At 47.5% G+C, this 25,426-nt stretch overlaps 2 long non-coding RNA genes and 1 pseudogene across 6 annotated transcripts; 2 read left to right on the forward strand and 1 right to left on the reverse strand.

Moving 5' to 3' along the window:
* The first annotated feature begins 1,970 nt into the window (after positions 1-1,970).
* LOC120646325 lies at positions 1,971-3,506 on the forward strand (annotated as a pseudogene).
* A 6,943-nt stretch (positions 3,507-10,449) lies between these two features.
* LOC120644749 lies at positions 10,450-13,589 on the forward strand. Of its 4 annotated transcripts, XR_005663949.1 has the most exons (5): positions 10,450-11,084; positions 11,241-11,493; positions 12,308-12,466; positions 12,693-12,772; positions 13,358-13,589. It is a non-coding gene; the product is annotated as an uncharacterized LOC120644749 (long non-coding RNA). The 4 variants fall into 4 exon arrangements; XR_005663948.1 differs by having other exon boundaries at positions 12,308-12,772; XR_005663950.1 differs by lacking the exon at positions 12,693-12,772.
* LOC120644750 lies at positions 11,139-14,602 on the reverse strand. 2 transcript variants are annotated; one of them, XR_005663952.1, is made up of 3 exons: positions 14,375-14,602; positions 14,181-14,286; positions 11,139-11,663 (listed from the first exon to the last, which is right to left on the reverse strand). It is a non-coding gene; the product is annotated as an uncharacterized LOC120644750 (long non-coding RNA). The 2 variants fall into 2 exon arrangements; XR_005663951.1 differs by having other exon boundaries at positions 11,139-14,286.
* Positions 14,603-25,426: the final 10,824 nt, after the last annotated feature.

Here is a 25,426-nt window from a genome sequence, read left to right on the forward strand (position 1 = left end):
TGAGGAACAGGGGGGCCGGTGACCTTCTTCTACCTTGAGCTCCTCCCTTCCTTCATCAATGGTGCTAAAATTTTTAGGGGGGGGCTGTGGGGGGATCCACGGTTTGCAAGGCAGTAGGGGGGCACCAGCACCCCTAGCCCCCCATGTAAATCCGCCACTGATCGAGCTCCTCCACATCATCCGTGCGTGCAAGGTGCGCGTTCGCCAGGCCATGAGGTCGAGGCGCACGGTCTCGCCACCGCACCCAGTTCCATCGTCTCCGCCGCCGGAGACACGGCGGCGATGGCTCTAGCCAGGACGGGCCGCCTCCACGGCAAGCCGGGGAGCTGGAGGGCGTCTATACGGGGTCATGCGGCGGCGGGCTGGTGGCGGCACCGGCGGCAGGCCGGTGGGGGCACCGGCGGCCGATTGGTGGGGCTGCCGGATTTCTTTTATTTTTATGTTTTTCAAAAATGTTCGCCGAGTGTCGCTTTCACCCACGGCAAACTCTTTGTCGAGTGCCCGTGAACTGGCTCACGGCAAAGAAGCTCTTTGCCGGCCGTTGGTTGCCGTGAGTGCTTTGCCGTGTGTTACACACGGCAAAGTATTTGCTGTGAGTGAACCGGCTTTTGCCGTGTGCTTTTGGCACACGGCAAATGAGCAGTCTCCCGTAGTGATGTCGCATGGCCGCCACCAGATGCTAGCTTTTGAGCAGAGACGTGTAAACTTTCATCACATACTGGTGGCTCGTTGAATTTGTCGCCCGGGTAAATGCTGATTTAAGTACTTCACTAGCTTGCTCAACTTGCTGCTGAGCACGCAATTTTGTATTTAAGGGGAAACTCGCAGCTACAGACGGGTTTCGCCCCTGATGTTGATTTAAGTACTTCGCTAGCTTGCTCAACTTGCTTCTGAGCACGCAATTTTGTATTTGTGGGGAAACTTGCAGCTATGGACGGGGATTCCCCCGATGTCGATTTAAGTAGTACTTCACCAGGCAAACTTGCAGCTACGGACGGGTTTCCCCCCCTAATGTTGATTTAAGTACTTTGCTAGCTTGCTCAACTTGCTGTTGTGCACATAGTTTTGTATTTGCGTGGGAACTCGTAGCTACGACGGACAGGGTTTCTCCCCTGATGTTGATTTAATTACATCGCTAGCTGAGCACGCAATTTTGTGTTTGTGGGGAAACTTGCTGCTACGGACGCTTTTTCCCCCGATGTTGATTTAAGCAGTACTTCGCCGGGGAAACTTGCAGCTACGGACGGGGTTCCCCTTGATGTTGATTTAAGTACTTTGCTAGCTTGCTCAATTTGTTGCTGAGCACATCTTATTTGCGAGGAAACTTGTAGCTACGGAAGGGGTTTCCCCCTGATGTTGATTTAATTAAGTACTTCGCTAGCTTGCTCAACTCGCTGCTCAGCAGCTCGGGTAAATGTTAATTTACATGGTTGGCGATCCTGAGACACCCAGCTGGTTAAAACTGTTTACCCAAAGCGGCTTTAAGCTCCCCATCCCTAAAAAAGTAAACACGGACGGTGCAATCTTTCACCGGCCTAAAAAAAGTTTTGCCTTTCGCCTGTACAAATCTTCTTTGACTAGTGTTAACACGAACTTACCTTTGTTTTTTCGCCTGCATAAATGTTGGCCTCCAGCCTTTAGGTGACATGTCATTTTTTTTATAAATAGCAGTTAACCATCCGGCCTATTGAGGTTGGCTCTCAACTCTGGTCCACCCCCGCGTCCAAAGATTCCAAACATAATCCTAGACAATTATTTTCTGCACCCTAATTGATAGCTAAACCCAACATGGTGGTGATAGCCCCAACCACCCCCCCCCCCCCCCCCCCCCACCAATCCACACCCACACCCACCTGCTTCAACGAAATTTCGACGATGCCGTGCGCGCCAAATCACTGGTTATATAAGCTGAGGGCAGAGAAGCATCAGTAAACGTACACAGCCACAGTGGCAACCGATCGAGGTAGCTAGCTTGATTAGGTGAGTAGGGGCTGCAGTGCGCATTCATGGCGTTATCTGTGGAGAAGTGGGTAGGGTTCGGGTCGGCCATGGCTGGCTTCGGCTTGCTTTGGTCGAGGATGCCGGAGCACGTCCATGACGAGGCTAGGCACATCATCAGTAGCTTGGTTCCCATGGCGATGTCCTACTTCAACCCCTATGAGCAGATCACCATCTCTGAGTACGGTGAAGAGCGGTTCCGTGGAAACAAAATGTTCGACGCCGTCTCCACCTACCTGAGAAGGGCGTGCTTGGATTATGCAAGCAAGCTCAAGGCCGAGCTTGGCAAAAACAACAAGGACGCCCCTCTTATCAGTCTGGACGAGAACCAGGAGGTTGTCGACAACTTTGACGGAGCCCGCATGTGGTGGAAGCTGTGCCCCAAATCCGCCAAGAACAGGGCGCCCATGGTCATCAGCATCTTGCCTGGGGGCTCCGACGAGCCTCGGTGCTACAGGCTGGTGTTTCACAAGCGCCACCGCAAACTTGTGCTTGACTCCTACCTGCCCAGCGTCGTCCGGCAGTGGCGCGAGGTAATCGCCGCGAACCGGCAGAGGCTACTGTTAACCAACCACTCCCAAGAAGGGAAGAGCATGTGGACCAATGTCCCATACAATCCCCCGGCGACGTTTGACATGCTGGCCATGGAACACAGCAGAAGGTCGAGATCATGAAGGATCTCACGGCATTCCGAAAGGCGAAGGAGTACCACTCCAAGGTCGGCAAGGCGTGGAAGCGGGGATACCTCCTGCATGGGCCGCCGGGCACAGGCAAGTCCACAATGATCGGGGGCTATGGCCAATTTCCTCGAGTAATGTCTACGACCTCGACCTAACATCCATCAAGGACAACGCCGAGCTGCGGAAGCTCTTCCTTGATACGACGGACAAATCCATCATTGTTATCGAGGACATCGATGCAATTGAGGTCGAACTCACCACCAAGCGCAAGGCAGCGGAAGAGAATGACAACAAGCATAACCTGCTGATAGAGGTGTCCGACAAGAATAAAGACAAAGGCAAAGTGACGCTGTCGGGGCTGCTTAGCTTCGTCGATGGGCTGTGGTCGGCCTGTGGCAGCGAGCGGATCTTCGTGTTCACTACGAACCACGTTGACCGGCTTGACCCGGCGCTGATCCGGCGGGGTAGGATGGACAGGCACATCGAGATGTCCTACTGCCGGTTCGAGGCCTTCAAGATGCTCGCTAAGAGCTATCTAGACATCACTGAGCATTCACTATTCGAAGAAATCGGGCAACTGCTCGATGAGATCGACACAACTCCGGCAGACGTGGCTGATCACCTCATGCCGCGGGGCAAGAGGAACGGTGAAATCGATCGGTTGCTCGAGGAGATGAACGTGGCCGGTAACCACATGCTGCGGGTCAAGAGGAAGAGAGAAGCAGATGACTGCATGGCCTGTTTAGTGGAAACACTGAAGAAAGCCAAGATGGAATCTGCAACACCTCACCTCCTATGGATTCAATGGAAGAGGCGAAAGAGGAATAACCTAAACGCACAAGAAACTTAGACAGGGGGGACAGATATATAATAAGAGTTGCTAGATCTTTGTCTTGTGCTATTTTGCATAATTTTCGTGTTCGTTAGTCACTTAAGCTTGGATACGTCATAACCTCAACTGCTACTTATGTTCTGTAGAATTTGTCTTGTCAACCTTTATTTCAAACTTTGATAAATAATATGTTTGCCATTTATATATATACTAGTATAATGCCTGTGCTAACACCAAGGTTTCATTTCATGGATGCACATTAAAAATAACCAAACGAAGATATTTCTCCGTAGTTCAACTTTCACACAACTGTATATAACCATGTATATAATCCAGAAAACACATGCATAACATAGTCAATTCTATCAAATTTGAACTATTTAGCTAATTGTGCTTTTGTAGAGCTGTTTCGAGAGTACTAACCAGAGCACTCAAAGTTCCATGTTTTCCTAATATGCCAAGGCATTGCATAAACATTCCTAAAGAATGTTACGAAAAAATATAAAATATACTTCACATCACTAGCGCCCATAGACAAGGCATTGCCAAGACATACTGGACCTATCATTCATACGGTTTGATCATGTAACAGACTGGAACCAATTCCTGATTATTCCTAGTTTCCATTAAGTGAACCAATTCTGATCATATTGTGATCTCGTGCTCCATCCTTAGTTAATTTGAGATCCTTGACATGAGCGATTCTAATGATTCTCCTACACATCAAAGATCAAGTATAGGAACTAATATTCAAATGGAAATCATGCATAATGTGTCAAAAAGTAGACATATTGCTTGACACTTGAAACCAATGTTAAAAATGGCTTCCTTTGAATTGGCATTTTCTATATGAAAAGGAATAAACAAACATTTTGCAAGACATATATTTCTTCAGTGCACAACATTCCTCAACCCTAAATCTAACAACTTCAAGGTTTTCATCACTCCCAGAAACTTTCTATCTTATGACCAAAGTCACAAGAAGTTTACACTACGTACATTAAAAGTTAAAATGAAGTCAGCATCCTTATTGGCCTGTCTGAATACAGTTTCAAGTTATTTCAGTCAAAACCACCTGCGTCGCCTGTTGGAGTCAGTCTAATAGCAAGCAATCTAGCAAGAGAAAGATCAAAAATCAAAATGGGTTGCATACCAGAGGAACAATATGGTGTTGCGGTAACTGGAGTGATGAGCATGAAAAAAGAGCAGGCTCAGCCTCAGGCACGGGTGCTGCAGCAGGTTTCGTTGCAACAGCAGATGCAGGCGCAAGGGAACCAGTCTTCTGTTCACCACGGTTGTTGAGCTGTTCTCTGGATTTGACAAAACAAACAATGATAAATCTCCTAGGCAGCAAAGATGCAATGAAAAAAGTCCACCTTGCATGCAATGAAGTTATTGATGACAATCAACAAAAAATAGTGGTGACAACTGATAATCATAGAAAATTAGCGATAACCTTTTAAGCTAGTAAAACTCCAATAGCAGTTTTTAACAGTATGCACTCATGTCAGATCCTCAGCTCCATCCACAGTTAACTTCCAATTGGAACACCTCACTAACTCAAACTTATCAAGCATAAAACCCAGATAAAAAAGCCATTGGAATGCAATGAATGAAAGAAGAATCCATCCCAACCAACGTGCCTCACAACAAAATAGGATTAAAAAACTATTAGGAAAGACAACAATGATAAATATTTTATTTTGAATCATCATGCATAATGAGTTAGCACTTCGTAGCTAGGAGACTGGACAGACATTTCAACAAACACCCACTACTAGAAAAAGATCTCTTAGCACCGGTTGTAAACAAGCTTAGGTACCGGTTTTTCAACCGGTACCCCCAAAGTGAGACCAATAAAGTCAGGCTTTGACACCGGGTAAATCACCCGGTACCTAAAGCCACCTTTGGTATCGGTTGGAATTCCAACCGGTACCAAAGGCAGCTACGCCCGTAAGGCAGCTACGCCCATTCCCAGCTCTCATCATCTCCCGTTCTGTTGCTTGCACTCTCTCCCATTCCCCTCCCATAACGATCTGTTGCTTGCAGTAGAGATTCATTCAAAAGAATCAACAACAAAATATTGAATTGATCCAAAATAAACACTCATAGATCCAACAAATCATTCAAAAAATCATTCACAATCTATAATCCCACATACATCTCTATTTAAAAAATAAGAAAAAAAAGAAAAAAAAACAACGGCCGGGGCAGACCCATGCAGCGGCGGCGGCGGCCGACTCCCGCAGCCATGGCAGCCCGCGCTCCCACGGCTTCGACGGCGGTCGGCTCCCGCGGCGGTGGCGGCCCGTGCGCCCAGCTGCGGCGGCGGCGGCGCCCCGCTCGGCCCTCTCCGTGGCAGCGGCGGCCGGCTTCCGCGGTGGCGGCGCCCCGCGCGCCCCTCTCCGCGACTCCCGCGGCGGCGGCGCCCCACTCGGACCTCTCCGTCGGCGTTGAAGATGCCGTCGCCGAGCAGCTCCGCGAAGCGCTCCCGGTAGTAGGGCCGCTTGGGGTAGTTGGCGAAGTTGGTCTTGAGGACGTGTTCGACGTTGGCGGGGACGGAGGTGATGACGCCCTTGGAGCCGCCGCCCCACATCCTACGGTACGGGAACGTGCCGCCGGCCCGGGCCAGCGTCGCCGATCCCCAGTCGTACAGGTCGTCGAAGTGCGCGAAGAGCACGGGGAGGATGCCGAACACCGGCCACAGCATCGGCGCGCCGGGCTTGGTGGCCAGGCGGCTCCGGGCCGCGCTGCAGGCGAACAGCACCGCCGCCGCCACGGCCTGGTCCGACGCCCGCACGTACTCCCGCAGGAAGCGCACCGCCATGGCCACGAGCCCGCGCGCCCTCCAGCGGCGGCGGCCGCCTCCCGCGGTGGCGGCGCCCCGCGCGCCCCTCTCCGCGGCGGCGGCGCTCGTGCGCCCCTCCGCTCAGTCTCCCAGAGATAAGGCCATGTGAGAGATGAGAGGTCGAGAATGAGAGATGAGAGAGACGAGAGGAGAGATGTGAGAGATGAATGGCCTGCAAGGACTTAAAATATCGTGGAGGCAAAGTGGGCAGCCATGTTTTGGTGCCGGGCGAATTTTTCAACCAGTGCCAATGTATGCACCAATAGCACCGGGTCGTGCCTCCACCCGGTGCCATTGACGCATCGACCATTTGGTACCGGCTCATGGCATTACCCGGTGCCTTTGTCAGTGCATTGACACCGGTTTGTGCCGTGGCGTGTCTTGCCAGCGCTCGGCGCAGGCCAATAGTACCGGCTAGTGTTGCAGCCGGTGCTGATGCTTTACATTAATACCGGTTCAAACAATAAGTGGTACTTTTGGCTTGGATCTTTGGCTTGTTTTCTAGTAGTGACCTTGGGTTCAATCCTGGATAGATCCATTAATCTAAGATAATGGCAGCATGTCAATCCACCAAACTCTAGCAGCGCATGTCATCGAGCACGCCGCTGCACATAAAAGAAGAAAGATAATTATAATGCCCGTGCAAAGTCATCCGAACCAATCCTGAAATGAACCAGCGCATGTCATCTGAACCAATCCCAAAGAAGAAAAAACAAACCAGTTGCAAAGTCAGACCCGGCGTTTTGCAAAGTCGTTCAGGTCTTGATCGAGGAAGGCAACAAGAAGCTGAAGAGGAGCAGCACTGCCAGGAAGGTGCTTGCTCAAGTGGGACTAGCGACCTAGACATCCCATTCACCGAAGAGATTGCATCAGTTATAAAAGTGATGCCAACGGAGAAGGCGCCGGCCAGATGGGTTCTTTGGTCTCTTTTACAAGAAATGTCAGATATTTAAAAAAAGATGACCCCAGGCGTTTTGGAGCTTCTTCTCGCACCGAACGGCAAGTGGTGGTGCTTGGTGCGCCAAGCTTTCTAGAGTCTAGTTGATTTGCCTTAGTTGGTAGCTGGTGGTAAGTCGATGTTAGCGGGGTCGTTTTGACCAAGTTGCAGGTAGTAACGCTGTCCAGCTGAGTTGTCTTAGTTAGCATTTGGTTAGTCGATATTAGGGGGTTGTTTCGACCAAGTTGCAACAAGTAGTAGCGTGAGTTGCGACAATTGTGCTAAAGTGGTCCAGGATGAGTGGTTACTCTCCTCAGTTGTATGGTTTTTCTAGCCTGGTTTCCATTAAAATCTGGGCTCGCACTTGCCTTTTTTTTCTTTCTTCGTCTAATACAAATCGCGGCAAAGCTTTTGCCATCCTTTATAAAAAAAGTCAGACCCGGCCGTGCTCACGTGTTGGTGGTGAAGCACGTTGCTGCACTGCAGAGGCGCTGCCACTCTGCTCCTCTGCGTGGTCCGCGCCCACCTCGCTAGCTCCACGTCAGCCGCCGTTGCCGCTGCCTATGAGCGCTTGGGGCCTAGGATTGGCAGCTGCCGGATGGGGATGGCCGGAGGGATGGGGGTCACGCATGCCTCGCTGGCTCCACGGTAGCCGCCAATGGGGGTGAGATCCGCGGGGAAGGCGATGGCAGTGGGAGGATTGGGTCACGACCGGTTCGTCTGAGTGCGGCGGTAGTGAAACCCTAGCCGTAGTGATCCCCTTATGTGGCCGGCCGGCTCGGGCTGGCGGGCTTCGTGGGCTTCGTGCTCACGGGCCGGCCCACATGTCGAGTCGGGCCGGCCTCTAACCGTGCCGGGCCGGGCCGGCCCACGTGCCTGCGGCGCGGCCCAGGCACGGCACGATGCCCGTGCCGGGCCGGCCCGGGCCCGTTTACCTTTGTGCCGGGCCGGGCCGTGTACCGGGCCCAATTCTCGTGCTTCGGGCCGGCCCACGGCCCACGGGCCTGATGGAAAACTATAGCCGCAGGGCGTGAAAGAGTTGGGATCGGAGTCACCGTATGGGCAGAGGAGAGGAGAGAATGATGTTTTGTTTAAATTGTTTTAAAAGAGACAACCCAGGGATCGATCCCTGGCTGCTTAGGGCAGGCGTAGGGAGCTTGGGGGCGAAGGGAGGCCTGGTCAAGGCTGTGCCGCGCGTTGAAGCCTGGGCGCAGCTAATGAGGTCGACACAATCAATCCTGACCATTGAATCATGAGTGAGTAAGGAGAGAGAAAGCCGAGATTAATCTGAGTGTCTACTTTGAAAAATGTTATTTTTTTGGGTACATTTGTTTGCTGGATGGAGGGACTCCTTGGCGAGGGACGTTTTGTGGTGTAGATCTAGAAAAGAAAAGGTCGGTGCATTAGTAGGGTAGAAAATTGTCATTGGATTTATCATGAATTCTTTTATAGTACTATAGTTTCATCATTATACATAATCCAAATTGTAAAAAAAAAACTAGTTGAAGTCATATCTTTAAGACATGGAAAAACTAAAATAAATCAAACAAGAAGGAGGTGTCAGAGCTACGTAGCAATCCTCCGTCAACAAATAGGAACTTTGCTTGCCAGAGATTAAGCTTAAGAAAAAAAAATGTACATGGTGCCCTACTTTAAATGAGATTAAGGTAAGAAGAAAAGAATGTGATGAGCTTGGCTAAATGAGAGATGATTGAAGTTGAAAGGGCGATTGGGGTAAATTGACACTTTATTAATTTGTAATATGATCTACCCCATCATATAAACCCTTGTGTTCACGCGTCGGTACTATTCACTATTCATCATTTCTCCAAGTGGCCACGTCAACCCGAAACCAGGGTTGTTCGATCCACATATGGTCACTCATCCACCACCCATGCTAAAAAGCCGGCTCATTCTGATCTTTCACAGAAAAAACTGTTGAATCAGCTACAAATATGGAGGTGGAGAGAATATTGAGCCCACGATGACCCATTGAGGGGGATGCATTGCTATTTGGCACCTTGCATGCCCTTTATTTTCTCTCTAATTGCAGAACCCGCGCTCCCGCGTCCACAGACGGTGGCGCAATCTTCCAGGGAGCAGTGAATCGGGGGATCGCGGTTCTTGCCCTGTTCATCGGTTTGCCAAACCCGGGAACCAACCCGTACTCACTTTTGAAACAGGGGCTATGCCCAAGCTCACATACCTTCAGTTGAAGTTCTGTTCCACCCCAGCAAGCCAGATCTGCATTCCTCCAGGTATCAGCAACCTCCACAGGCTTACAGAGGTTGCGCGTTGCTACAACGTACATTACATCAACAGCCCCAGCATCAAGATGACAGTGGAGGCAGTGAGCAAACAAGTTGCCGAGCATACTAACCCAATCAACCTCTTCATCAATGCCATTGAACAAGATGATGATGTCCAAGAAGCTGATGAGGTGACAGAAAATGCAATCGAGACTTGGAGCAGAACTAATGCCGGAGCTGAAGATGACGCTCCAGCAGTTGGTGAGAAGGCTACAGCAGCGGTTCAATGTGAGATAACTGAAGCTAAAAGTTGATCCAATTAGGCCAGGCATAGCTCTACAAGACAAGGTAATCACTACTCCTATGTTGCTTGAAATTCTGCTTGTGGTCAACACCATTTTCTTGACAGTTTCCATATACACTCTGACAGTTTTCGTATACGCTTGTTGCACCAGGAATGTTCAGTCGCGTCTCTGGACGCATCTCAATTGCTGAAGGGAAATGAGAGAACAAGAGTTACAGCTTGGCAAAGCTAAGCAATACCACAGGATGGTACAGCACTCATCACATCCCGATTATGGCTAGGTAATCCATACCACAGCATGTATATGTGTATCCCAGGAGTCAGGGCAGAATGTAGTGTGTTGGTTCTTCCGTGTGCTCTGGCATTCGCACAGTTGTTTGCAAGTTCAGTAATTTACATGGGTGAGGCCTGTGTGGAAATCAGAAGCTCTTTCCGGTTCCTACAACTATTCCACACAGGACTGGTCCATCTGGAGTGTGGTTTATGTGTGTTGTTGATTCACTGTCTGAAATGGATTTGCATGTAAGACTCTGCCATCCTACTACTAAAAAGACCGAAACGAAATCGTCCACCCCGGCTTTAACCTCACCTCTCCGTGAAACACCGCCCGCCCGGCTTCACCTCGCCCCTGCGGTGAAAGTCCGCCCGGCGCTCCCCCACACCCTCACATGATCCAAAAGAAAACTGCCCGACTGATCGCCCGCCGGCACTCCCTTGCTCTCCCGCATGACCCGATCGCCCCCGCTCCCCTCAGTCGCCGTAGCTGGGCGCGCCCACGCCGCCGCTCGTCCACGACGCCCAGCACATCCACCGCTTCGTCTCCCCATGACGACAGCTGCCCCCACCACTTCACCTCTCTGTGCTGGATACATCGACGTCGGCGCCCCGATCTGGCATGGAGGCGCTCCAATCCGGCTGGAATAGGGCGGATTCGATGGGTACAGCTCCCTTCGATTCACCCGGGACAGAGACAGGGCCCAGACATGGTGCGGCACCGGCGGCGGGATCTGGCGAAGCCTTTGTGTGCCCGGTGCATGCAGATTGCAGCCAAGAAGATCTACTGAGGCACCCGTCAGACCCGGGGATGGACATGCCGGCGACCGCGAGCATGAAGATCGTCGATGGTCTAGAAAAGGCATAAAAGCTCAATGATATTGTTCCTAGCTGTTTAGCAGGTCTGAACACTCGTTGCCTACTAAGAGCGTTGGTTGGCTTCATCACCCACCCTATGATCATGTACGTCTACGTCTGACTCTAAGTGAAAGCAACTTTGCCTGATTTATGTAGTACTTAGCAGTAACTGTTTGATTGTGTATGTCTTGAGTACAATGTCTGAAACAACATCAATGTTTTCATGGGTACCCTGACATGCCTATGTCCACCATTTTGCAGGCTAAGTGTTGAGGCTCATGAATATTGCCCGATTGCAAGGCCGAAATGGAAATTATGTGCCTTGAGAAACATCGGGCAAGAAACTGCCTTACATGATGCAGACTTAAATTCCTACCACCATATTAAGAGGAAAAGTAGAAGAACAGAGAGGTACATGGACAAAGATGCTTGTTTATGCAGCAATGTCGACTAATTTAGGAAGCAATTTGCTCGTCTTGAAGAAAATGGTGCAAAAGACCCTGGGATTGCTGTGGTAAAAATGCTTTCACTTCCTTGATAATTGTCGAAATGTATACCCTGTACTCTTCATCATATTTATCTTTTTTGTATTACTTGTGTGCTTGCATGGCCATAGTAGATAAACAATGAAGTATGCAAAGAAAGGCCACACACTGAGAAGCATACATCTCCCGCACCTGTCACCTAAGCACAAGGCTGTTTCAGTATAGTGCTATAGCCCTTGGCAGCAAAGATGAACCGGCTAGAAATGGGAATTCATTTAAGCTCAGTTTTACTGAAATTAGGATGACAAAATGGGAATCCATTTAACAACAATAATTATAAGCAGCCTAGATTAAATTGGCATATCAGGAAGCAAAATAAATAGTAAACAGTTAATGTTTTAACTTGAACTTAACACTATCAGAAGAATGGTAAGTAAACTGAAACAGTTAATATTTTCCCTTGAACTTAACGCTATTAGAAGAATGGTAAGTAAACTGAAACAGTTAATATTTTCCCTTGAACTTAACACTATCAGAAGAATGGTAAGTAAACTGAAACAGTCAACATTTTCCCTTGAACTCAGTGCTATCAGAAGAATGATGTAAAGTGCTGTGATCTGATGCATATCATTTATTCTGTATAATTCCTACAACACCTTGTGATTACACCTTTTTTTATATTGAATACAGAACTATTTTCTTCGGTGTATCATTGCTTCTTCAGATTAATCCACGTTTTGTGCAAAAGTTGTTATTTCTGTCCTTCCATTCAAACATCAATATACCTTTTTGTACAGTGATTTCCACAAGTTTTTGAGAGTCTGCTGGTCTTCAATTCCGCAGGAGCATGCAGAGTTTCTTCAGCATTGAAATCGTTCGGTACCTGTAACCCAGCGCCAGCGCCAGGAGCGAGGATGCAATGTGCTCTGACATTTCTTCTAGGGTCTTATTTGATCTAGCTGTTTCTTTCATTGGAACAACTACCGTGTGGGAATTCTAAAGGTAACCTACTGAACTAAGCCAAGGCAGTAGATCACTGAACCGCTGTTTTCAATACAGTTAAGCCAATTATTAGTTTGTCTATCATTTCATATTTGACAAGGACAGGACCTGGTAATCCCCATCCTCTCTTGATCCTTTTTGTGACCAAGGGTCGAATTATTTGGGTACGAATACATCTGTCTCGTGGAAGGTTAGAATGACAGCATGCTTTACTAATTTCTCACAGGGTTGCTCCACAACAGAACTGCTAACGGTTGTATGTACTGATTGGGTAGTTGAAGACCAGGGCTTGTGCTTTCCTTCACAGTGAGTGTTTGTGTTTGTTAAGATCTTCTCGAATCTGAATTCATTGCTTTGCAAACCTACCTGTTGTCAGTCTTGCAGCAGCTCTGAACCTGCATGCTACCACTACTGGTTTTCACCAAATAAATGAAAATGTGCACCTCAGAAATAGAAACATCAAACTAGAATTACCGTACTATTTTTCCCTGTACAAATCAAGAGATCCAGCTCAGGAGGAAATGTACAGGCACGATCCTAGAGGAACACACTGACATACTTGATAAGCAACTTTGTACTGATTGCCATAGGAAAAGACTTTCTCTTACCATATGTTCAGACGACCTACCTGCTTTTTTGTACTGATTTTTTTTAAAAGAATTGATTTATTGCACGCACGGGCAGTTAAGGCGTTACATGATTAGTAGATGATATTAGGACCTAAAACATTTGAGATGTAAGCTAGACTTCGTTCAGTTCATCTTGCCTGCTGCTAATTTCAGCAATGAATGCGGTCAGATACTGTGCTTGTTTCAGACCTGTGCATAAGAAGACTTGTGATGACCATACGGTGAGACAATGAGATTGATCCATGGTATGTTTATTCTGCAGGTGTTCACATGCCTGATCCTGGCAGCATGTGCGGCGGCAATAGATTTGCTGTATTGCTTACAATTGTGATAAGGTTATATGAAGTGAGGCGTGTGGTGTTTTGGGGAGCTTCTGCCTTCAGGCATGCACCCGTGTATAGTGTTTATTTGGTTTGCCATTTAACCTTGTGCAAATTTACATGAGAATATATATATGCAAAATGGCGTTTCTCCAAACTTCAAAAATTTTAAAATTGCAATGTTATAAATCCAAATAACCCTATGTGCAAGTCTTTGTTGGGTTGTGTTTATTTCATTTTCTGAACTTTCGTTGATCTTCCCATGATTTCTTGCGATTTTTTGCGCCCCCCTGTGTTCTTTGGAGATCTTGGCCTCTGAAAATTTTCCTTGGTAGAGGATTTATTATCCATGTTCCACGGCCCGTAATGCTTGGTTGTTGAAAAAATAATTGATTGTTGAGAAAATAAATTGAGTCTCATACAACTATATATCATATATCATTAGATTAGATCTATGTATACCCGTAGCAACGCACGGGCATTTAACTAGTTATGTTTAATAATGCAAACTTGGTGTTATTTTGTCAGTTTCTTGAACTACCACACTATGCAGTTTCTGTTTGAGCTGAGCCTCCGAAGGATGTGTTAACCTCTGCTGCTCTGCCGCCAGTATTATTACTGGACTATACTATACTAGATTACTAGTTGATGTTGTCTTGCTGGATTAGAGCATTATAAACTGCTAGCAACGAGAGGGCAAATCTGCCATTCTAAGTAGCTATAACAGGTACAGTCAAGTTGAGGCCTCAGTGACTAGATGCTGACCTCCGGGTCGCAGCCAACCGTGGCGTCGTTGCAGAGGCGGGAACGATGTTCCGTCCTGGTGTGTTTCCATTGATGCCCATTGTCACAAGCGCCGACTCCTCCGTCTCTACACTCACCAACGAAGTCTCCAGTGAAGACCCTCCCAAACATCCAACCGAAATCGAGGGCAATCGTGAGGGGAACAGGCAACTCACGGTCATCGGGTCCGTGGGCGATGTGCCTGACCTGGACGGCGGGCGCGTGAGCTATGGAGTTGTCCGAGGACTGAAGCGACCGCGGCGAGGTCATCTTCGACGGCGAATTCGATGGGCTTCATGGCGGCGGAGGGCGTGGGGCGGCTGGAACGGTAATGGCGATGGTCGGCGGCGCCGGAGGTAGAGAAGGTGGGGATCCGGAAGCGTGGGCCAAAGAGTGTTGGAAAGCAGATCGTTAGCTTTGGGCCTGGTGGTGTTGTTGGGCTTTGCTTTTTAGTTGAGAACTTTCCCGGTGAGTCGGCTAATTTTCAAGTTTCGTTAATCTACTTTTTTTTTTCTTTTCCGAATCGTTTCGTTAATCTAGCTCTAGCGCGCGTATACTAGTGCCTATAAGAGGCAATCTATAATGATATAAAAATAAATATATAAGACTAACTTCAACGCTTCAAATTCTGCCAGCAGTCACCACCATGTACTTGACATTTTCATGCTACTATATTCTACTCCATATTTCCATGGTACCAGGATTTCCCCGGGAAATGACGACAACATGAACTCCATTGGCAGAGTCTTCCTTTTTTTTTGCTGCATGTATCTGAATCTCACAGGTCAGATGATGTGCCCTGTGGTCCTGCATTTGCACCGTATTCTTCCGACACTGTTACCTCGTGTGTTTGTTCCTCGGTGAGCTCTGTATCATTTTGCAATTGTTTTGTTTGCACCTTCATCTACAATTGTTTATGCTAAAATAGTTGTAAGGCCTTTGCCGAAATCAGGATTTTCTCCCAACTACTACGGAATTCGTACTGTTCCACACAGCATCGAGTCAAATGGAGTATTTTTGTGAGAACCGTCCAATTTGATACTATTTTAAACGAACCGCCGGTCATTATCATCCAGATGAGAGTTAACACGTGCTGGCCGGAGAGCGTGCCACGTGTTATCCCACATCTAGAGACACGAATAACCGACACGTCATTCATCCAAAATAATATCAAATCCGGTAGTCCCGGTATGCGCTCCAACATACACCCAGAATCAGCATATGCACATACCGTTTACAATCGAATACATCGCCAAAAATCCACAAAGAGCAGTTTTATACTATCAGAGTTCACAGCGTAACATTACAAGTTCAATATAGGTGGGTTTCCAGCTTCACTTTACAAGCCTTGGGCTCACGCGAGTCATATTAAACAGAGACTTAGAGCTTATTGAAAATACATGCTCTCACGAAGCTCGATTCGATAAGCACTTACTAAAGTAATGATGCCTTGCTCAAGGACATCACTACAGCCACCACGATCTACTCTTCCCTCGCGTTCGGGTCAGCGGGGTAGAAGTGGCCGAACACCACTTCCGGCTCACCTGCAACTAGGTTTAGGAAGCACCCTGAGTACAAAAGGTACTCCGCAAGACTTACGCGATTAAATAAACAAGGATCATGTATTGGCTCAATTAAAAGCTTTAAGGTTAAGTAATTATTGCATAAGCATTAGCTCTTTACACTATCACCTAGCAGAATTAATTAATCTTGCCCAACCCCAAATAATTTTAGTTGATTAAGAGAGTAATACAAACTATAACTGTTCATAGTTGTAACAAGAACCATTCTCATCATAAACGATAATCTATGAGGAGTTCATGGGTTAAAGAGCTTGCTCATAACCGAGAGCGCGGCAATTCGAATTGGTTATAACCTTGCAAGGGTGTACTACTTTACCCACATGGCGCGAGGACCATGCGACTCACCCAACCGGCCAGAGTTGGATAAGGGGATACTCGCGTCAACCGTTCCCAACAAGGCTCAACCGTTGAGGGTACGCCCAGCTTGCGCGTGGAGACTTAGTTCCACCGAGGACATCTCTAAATTTTCCTACACATAGCTCCACTCGGGGACCTGCTAAGCCTCCCTACATAGCCCGTTGGCCACGCATCTGGGACCGGGCCCCAATGATCAAGTCAAAGAAGGTATTTGGCTTATCCGTTCCATTATATTGGATATGTGGTAGCACGGAAAAGTGCTCAAAACCGACGTCGTCCACTCGGTCCTTAATCGATCCAAGCGGACTATGCCCATGTGACTTCATTCTCTAGGCCCTAACATTCCGCTCGAATCTCGATACTACCAACTTATACTTGCCCCGGCTCAAGTGCGATCAAGGATAAACAGGTAAGTGTGATACTCCAATCCATTCCTTTCTAGCAAGCAAGATAAGTATTCTAAGCAGGGCTAAGCATCTAGTCAAATTAAGTAGTTCATTGACTAACAAGTGACAACGGTATGGATAACAATTCAAGGAATGGTAATGCAGGAAATCAGGTGCAAGAATGCAATACTAATATAACATATCACCCAACATTACCCGGTGAGATAGCTAAACTAAATCAGATTAAATAGGTGCAAGGAATATGCTTAGCTGCTTGCCTGGGTTAACTTCCTGACTCGACCACGAACGGGACTCCGGGATTCGGGCTCCACGGACTCGGCGGGTTCCACGGGTTCGTTCTCCGACTGTCCGGTCACTAAAATGCATGAATGCGATGCAATGAGTTAAAAAAATGAACCAACCAACAAGAATAAATCATGAAACAATTTGAGCATGCAGAGGACAATGTAAAGAACTCATGAAAATTGGTTGTGCAGCAAAAGCATTTTCCTACAAATAACCATAAATATTTTAGTTTTCAGCCACTCTAAACAAAGTAAATCATAAAAGGCATGCAACCTAAACTAAACAAATCCAAGAAAATTATCTTTGAAACTAGGCATCAACACAAGGCTAACAAAACTGGTTTTGCCATTTTATCACTTTCCAGCAAGAAGTTCTAGAATAAACCATTTTCAGCCACAGCATAAGGAAACAAACTAAATCTTTGATAAACAGCAAGGAACCAAGTGAACAAACTGCACCACTGAAAACTACACCTCACAAGGAGTCTAACAAAGTTTGGTTTGGAATTTTTAGAGCAACACACAAATAAATAAGCATTAAACTCACTTTTGCAAGATAAAACTATAAATAAATCTACAACAAAATAACATGCAAAACAATATTTTTTCCTAAGTATATCTCAGCTAGAGGAATCTAACAAAACAAGTTTCACAATTTTTGGAGCTACACATGATTTTCTATGGATTTTGCAAGTTTGTAGAAAAACTAAACCTAATAAAACCCTAGCTAAATCGCTAGGTGCACCCCCAGCCGGCCAGCCCAGGCGCCGACAGGCGGGGCCCACGGGCCAGCGGGCCACCCAGCCGGGTCAAGGCGAGGCCGGCCTTGACCGCGGCATGGGCGTGGCCACGGCGTCGCGCGCGTCGCGCGGCGCGCGCGCACGCGCGTGCGCGGCGACGGCGAATGGCGGCGGCGCGAAGCGGCGCAATGGGGCGGGGCCAGAGCTGGAAAGGATGGGTGCGCACGGCGATGCGGAGGTGGTGGCGAGGCTCACCAGCGGCGGTGCGGGCGAGGAGCGGCGGCCGAGGAGCGGCACGACGAGCAGGGGCGGCGGAGGGCGGAGGCGGTCGCCGACGGCTCTGCAGGGGAGGGGAAAGGGCCGGATTAGGGGTGGGACGGGTCGAGGGAAACGAGGAGGCGCTCCCCACATGAGGGATTGAGCCGCGGCTCACCATGGGCGGCGAATCATGGCGGCGGCGAAGCTCGGGGCGGCGGCCATGGGGGGGGGCGGGGGCTAGGGTTTGCGGCGGGGAACGAGGCCGGCTTCGACGCGGATAAGGAGAGGGCGAGTGAAGGAGTGAAGGGCGGCACGGCACGCGACGATGAACGGCACGTGGCGCGGAAGCCGAGGATGGACGCCGGCGGACGACGCGTGCCGCGGCGCGCGGAGGAAAACAGAGGAGGAGGAGAGTGAGGGGCTGACAGGTGGGCCCGGCGGGGAATTTTCATTTTCTTTTCCTTTTTTTTAGGGCTGTGACAACTCTCCCCCCTTAAGAAAATCTCGTCCCGAGATTTAGGTAGACAAGAGGGGAAGGATAAAACTCGGACTAGGTTGAGGCCATATTCACCTAGACAAGATAAACATCTAAGAGATGATGCACAAAGGACAGGGATGATGTGATGTGAGACATTCCTAGGGTTTTCTTGATGGTGACTGTGTACACATATAACAGCATCTAGGAAACTGAACTTCATCAAGAAAGTCGGGGTGATTAAGAGAAAACTTACTCATCGGAAAAGAATTCCGGATATTCTTGACGTAACCGATCCTCACGCTCCCACGTGGCTTCATCTTCGGAATGATTGCTCCATTGGATCTTTATAAACTTCACCATGTTACGCTTCACCTTTCTTTCATCTCGGTCAAGAATGGCAATTGGGTGTTCCTCATAGGTAAGGCCTGGTTGAAGATCAAGTGACTCAAGGTCGACGGCGTCAGCTGGAACGCGATGGCATTTCTTCAACTGAGAGACGTGAAAAACATTATGCACGGCGGAGAGTGATTGAGGAAGTTCCAATTGATAGGCCACTGCTCCAACTTTCTTGGTGATTCGAAAAGGTCCGACATAGCATGGCGCTAATTTTCCTCTGACTTGAAAATGGCGAGTGCCCTTAAATGGAGAAACCTTGAGATAGACATAATCACCAATTTTGAGATGGAGTTCTCGGCGACGACGATCAGCATAAGTCTTTTGACGAGATTGAGCAATGCGAAGATTCTCACGAATAATCCTGACTTGATCCTCGGCATCTTTCACCAAATCGGGACCATAGAAAGGCCTTTCTCCAGTCTCGGACCAATTGATCGGAGTTCTGCACCGTCTTCCATAGAGAGCTTCAAAAGGTGACATTTTGATACTTGCTTGATAACTATTGTTATAAGAAAACTCTGCAAATGGTAAGCAAGTAACCCATTTCTTTTCATATATGAGAGCACAGGCTCGTAGCATGTCTTCTAAGATTTGATTGACTCTCTTGGCTTGACCGTCGGTTTGAGGATGATAAGCAGTACTGTAGGTGAGATCAGTTCCCATAGCTTCATGAAGACTTCTCCAAAAGTGAGCAACAAACTGAGGACCGCGGTCAGAGACAATTTTCTTGGGAACACAATGAAGACAAACGATGCGGGTAAGGTACAACTCCGCATATTGCTTGATGAGATAAGTAGTCTTTACTGGAAGAAAGTGAGCCGACTTCGTCAATCGATCCACGATTACCCATATAGAATCATACCCTTGAGAAGACCTGGGTAACCCGGTGATAAAATCCATTCCAATTTCTTCCCACTTCCATGATGGGATAGGCAAGGGCTGAAGAGTACCAGCTGGTTTAAGATGCTCGGCTTTAACCCTTTGGCAAACATCGCACTCAGAGACGTACCGAGCAATTTCTCGCTTCATGCGAGTCCACCAAAATCTTTGCTTGAGATCTTGATACATTTTTGTACTACCTGGGTGAATGGAAAATTGAGAACTATGGGCTTCATCAAGGATAATTCGCCTGAGGTTATGATCCTTAGGCACCACAATACGCTTCCCAAAGAATAGAACCCCTTGATCATCCGTAGAGAAACACCGAGCTTTGCCCTCATTCATTAACTCCCGAATTCGAGCCATACCCTTATTCTTCTTTTGGACTTCCCTAATTTGATCATAAAGATCAGATCTGACTGTAAGAGTAGCAAGATAACCTTCTTTGACCATAGAAATTCCGAGCTTCCGAAGATCATCACAGAGAGTATGCACAGGAGAAACTATGGTCAAGCAGTTGCATTGAACCTTTCGACTTAGTGCATCAGCGACGACATTCGCCTTACCGGGATGATAGTGCACCTCAATGTCATAATCCTTGATCAGTTCAAGCCATCGACGTTGCCTCATATTGAGATCAGATTGAGTGAAAATGTACTTGAGGCTCTTGTGATCAGTATAGATGTTGCAATGATTACCAAGCAGATAATGACGCCATATCTTTAGAGCATGGACAACAGCCGCAAGCTCTAAATCATGGGTAGGATAATTTTCTTCATGTCGCTTAAGTTGACGAGAAGCATAGGCCACCACTCGGCCTTCTTGCATAAGAACACAGCCCAGACCGATGCGAGAAGCATCGCAATAAACATCGAAACTCTTGGAAATATCTGGCTGAGCAAGAACTGGAGCAGTAGTGAGACGATCCTTAACGGTTTGAAAGGCTTCTTCACAGGCTGGGGACCACTCAAACTTGACCCCATTCTTCAGTAACTCGGTCATAGGCTTTGCAATTTTGGAGAAATTCTCTATGAACCGGCGGTAATATCCCGCAAGTCCTAGAAAACTCCGAACCTCATGGACATTCTGTGGTTGCTTCCAATCCAGAACATCTTGCACCTTACTAGGATCTACAGCAATACCATCCTTGGAGAGGACATGACCAAGAAAAGATACTTCTTCAAGCCAAAACTCACATTTGCTAAATTTGGCATAAAGACGATGCTCCCTAAGCTTTTGGAGGACAATATGAATATGACGAGCATGATCTTCTTTGGTCTTGGAATAAATGAGAATATCATCGATGAAGATGATCACAAAGACATCAAGTTCTTCCATGAAGATGCTATTCATCAGATACATGAAATAAGCCGGTGCATTGGTGAGGCCGAAAGACATGACAGTGAATTCATAGAGACCATATCTAGTAGAGAAAGCCGTTTTCGGAATGTCTTCAATTCGAATCTTGATTTGATGATAACCCAACCTTAAATCTATCTTAGAAAAATAACGAGCTCCAAAGAGTTGATCAAACAATATATCAATCCGCGGAAGAGGATATTTGTTCTTGATAGTGACTTCGTTCAACGGACGATAATCAACACACAACCGTAAACTATAATCTTTCTTCTTCACGAAAAGAGCCGGGCATCCCCAAGGAGAGGAGCTCGGACGAATAAAACCCTTGTCCAATAAAGTCTTGAGTTGTTTCTTCAATTCTTTCAACTCATTGGGAGGCATTCGGTAAGGCTGTCTAGAGATGGGAGCAGTTCCGGGCTTGAGCTCTATGACGAACTCCACCTCACGATCAGGAGGCATACCCGGTAATTCTTCTGGAAAGACATCCGGATACTCACAAACCACGGGAATATTTTCCAACGCCGTGGCTATGGTACTCGCCAAGGCATATAAACAAGATTCCATCTTGGCAAGAGAGAGTAGAACTCTATTCCCGGAGGGATGCAAAAGATCGATGGTACGGGGCATACACTTAATAATTCCATCATGCTTACCCAACCAATTCATCCCAAGAATCACATCTAAACCCATCTGATCTAGAACAAGAAGATTAGCTTGGAAAATAGCTCCCTCAATGAGAATTGGAACTCTGTCCAAAAAGTTTCTAGAAATGATCTCTCCACCCGGTGATTCTATACGGTATGGCACTGGTAGGTTTTGCATCTCCAGCTTACTATGCAGTATAAACTTCTTACTGATGAATGAAAAAGTTGCCCCAGAATCAAAAAGAACCATAGCAGGGTGAGAATTGATTAGGAGCGTACCCATGAGGACTTCAGCGTTCTCCGGAATTTCTTCGGCGGTGGTGTAGTTGAGACGGCCACGTTTAGGAGCTTGTTGTGGCTTAGCTTCTTGGCGCTGTGCTTGAGGCAGAGGAGTATTAGGCCTAGGTGCATTGAAGGCACCACCACGCCTCGGAGAGGGGCAATCCCTGGAGATGTGGCCTAGGCCACCACAATTGAAGCACGGACCCTTTGCTGTCACACCTGGGTTGTTCCAATAGGCACTGACCGGCCTAGGAGCTTGTCCTTGAGGAGGTTGAGGGTGACGCACAATCCACATAGGACGTGAAGCTTGAGCACCCGGCGCCCGAGGTGGAAAAGGAGAAGGCCCCAGACGTGGACGTGAGGAGCTACCGCCCGCAGAGGTAGGAGCAGGGCGCTTATTCTTTGCTTCCAGATTCTTCATCTTGTGCTCGGCTCTAATGGCAATATTCACCAAGTCATTGAAGTCTTCAAACTTGGTAGTGGAGAGTTTGTCTTGCAACTCTGCGGAGAGCCCATCATATAGGCGGTCTTGCTTCTCGTCATCGGTGGCCACTTCTTCAGGTGCATACTGGGAAAGAATGTTGAAGGCATTGACATAGGCCATCACATCACGACTTCCTTGAGTGAGATTCAGAAATTCCTTCTTCTTGATGTCCATGATACCCTTGGGAATATGGAAGGAGCGAAAAGCAGTGCGGAACTCCTCCCATGTGAAGCGGTAGTTGGCAGGGTGAGATGCCTTGAAGTTCCGCCACCAAACCCCAGGGGCATCATGCAGTTGATGAGCAGCAAAGAGAACCTTCTCATGGGGCTCACACTCAATAAGACCAAGTTTCTCTTCAATCACATTGAGCCAGAAATCCGCATCCAGAGGATCTTTGGAACCACGAAAGATGGGAGGATTGGTGCGGAAGAAATCCCTAAACCTGTTCACTTGAGGCTCAGCTCTTGGTCCATTATTGCCGCATTGCCCAACTGATTGACTAAGTGCGCCATGAGTTCAGTTTGGCGGGCCAGGACGTCCGCGAGGTTTGGGTGAACTGGAGGATTAGGAAGGGAATCCTCATTGTTGCGGTGGTTATTGCCACCCGAACCACTGGCACCATCCCTTTCATTTCCCGAACGCAACACCATCCTGTTAATAAACAAAACGGTTAGCAGTCAGGAATGAAAGATGGAGAATGATACTCAAAGGCAGGGTGGAAAAACAATGTGTAGATAAAAATCTAACACACGAACAACACCGGAGTAGCAACTCTAAGAGATAGAGCAGATTTGGTCCACTAAGATTAGCAAGAACGAGTTCAACGATATCTAGATCACGACACACTAGATTGGTTGGATGCAGATTTGAAAACCACAAGAAAATATGCATGCATGCGAGGTATGAATGCACATGACGTCTCCTCACATCGTGAGCACGTCTTAACATTCTAGCACTCACTTACGACCCAAAACAACCGCATTGTCCAGCAGCACTACAATCCTCCTACTAGCGCTCAGGACAATGGGTGATTCCCACCTTCTCAACTCCAGTAAAAAGGCTCAAAAGGTTTCCAGAGGGTGAAAGGGTTTCCTACGCTCCCGCTACTCATGAAGACAAGAGGGGTTAAGCACATCTTAATTAAACGAGTGAAGCAGTAAGGAAGAAATAGCTCTAAGACCAAGGAAGAAAGGTAGCAACCAGCCTTAAGTTCAAAGTTTTAGCAAAAGTAAACATTAGTGCAAGTAGTCAAATTTTATTTGACTCTCAACCCACTAACCAATTTTAGGTTCACTTCATGGAAACCTTAGCTCTGATACCCGTTGTGAGAACCGCCCAATTTGATACTATTTTAAACGAACCGCCGGTCATTATCATCCAGATGAGAGTTAACACGTGCTGGCCGGAGAGCGTGCCACGTGTTATCCCACATCTAGAGACACGAATAACCGACACGTCATTCATCCAAAATAATATCAAATCCGGTAGTCCCGGTATGCGTTCCAACATACGCCCAGAATCAGCATATGCACATACCGTTTACAATCGAATACATCGCCAAAAATCCACAAAGAGCAGTTTTATACTATCAGAGTTCACAACGTAACATTACAAGTTCAATATAGGTGGGTTTCCAGCTTCACTTTACAAGCCTTGGGCTCACGCGAGTCATATTAAACAGAGACTTAGAGCTTATTGAAAATACATGCTCTCACGAAGCTCGATTCGATAAGCACTTACTAAAGTAATGATGCCTTGCTCAAGGACATCACTACAGCCACCACGATCTACTCTTCCCCCGCGTTCGGGTCAGCGGGGTAGAAGTGGCCGAACACCACTTCCGGCTCACCTGCAACTAGGTTTAGGAAGCACCCTGAGTACAAAAGGTACTCCGCAAGACTTACGCGATTAAATAAGCAAGGATCATGTATTGGCTCAATTAAAAGCTTTAAGGTTAAGTAATTATTGCATAAGCATTAGCTCTTTACACTATCACCTAGCAGAATTAATTAATCTTGCCCAACCCCAAATAATTTTAGTTGATTAAGAGAGTAATACAAACTATAACTGTTCATAGTTGTAACAAGAACCATTCTCATCATAAACGATAATCTATGAGGAGTTCATGGGTTAAAGAGCTTGCTCATAACCGAGAGCGCGGCAATTCGAATTGGTTATAACCTTGCAAGGGTGTACTACTTTACCCACACGGCGCGAGGACCATGCGACTCACCCAACCGGCCAGAGTTGGATAAGGGGATACTCGCGTCAACCGTTCCCAACAAGGCTCAACCGTTGAGGGTACGCCCAGCTTGCCCGTGGAGACTTAGTTCCACCGAGGACATCTCTAAATTTTCCTACACATAGCTCCACTCGGGGACCTGCTAAGCCTCCCTACATAGCCCGTTGGCCACGCATCTGGGACCGGGCCCCAATGATCAAGTCAAAGAAGGTATTTGGCTTATCCGTTCCATTATATTGGATATGTGGTAGCACGGAAAAGTGCTCAAAACCGACGTCGTCCACTCGGTCCTTAATCGATCCAAGCGGACTATGCCCATGTGACTTCATTCTCTAGGCCCTAACATTCCGCTCGAATCTCGATACTACCAACTTATACTTGCCCCGGCTCAAGTGCGATCAAGGATAAACAGGTAAGTGTGATACTCCAATCCATTCCTTTCTAGCAAGCAAGATAAGTATTCTAAGCAGGGCTAAGCATCTAGTCAAATTAAGTAGTTCATTGACTAACAAGTGACAACGGTATGGATAACAATTCAAGGAATGGTAGTGCAGGAAATCAGGTGCAAGAATACAATACTAATATAACATATCACCCAACATTATCCGGTGAGATAGCTAAACTAAATCAGATTAAATAGGTGCAAGGAATATGCTTAGCTGCTTGCCTGGGTTAACTTCCGACTCGACCACGAACGGGACTCCGGGTTCGGGCTCCACGGACTCGGCGGGTTCCACGGGTTCGTTCTCCGACTGTCCGGTCACTAAAATGCATGAATGCGATGCAAGAGTTAAAAAAATGAACCAAACAACAGGAATAAATCATGAAACAATTT

This window comes from Panicum virgatum, chromosome 8K (genome assembly GCF_016808335.1).
Source record: "Panicum virgatum strain AP13 chromosome 8K, P.virgatum_v5, whole genome shotgun sequence".
NCBI classification, from domain to species: Eukaryota; Viridiplantae; Streptophyta; class Magnoliopsida; order Poales; family Poaceae; genus Panicum; species Panicum virgatum.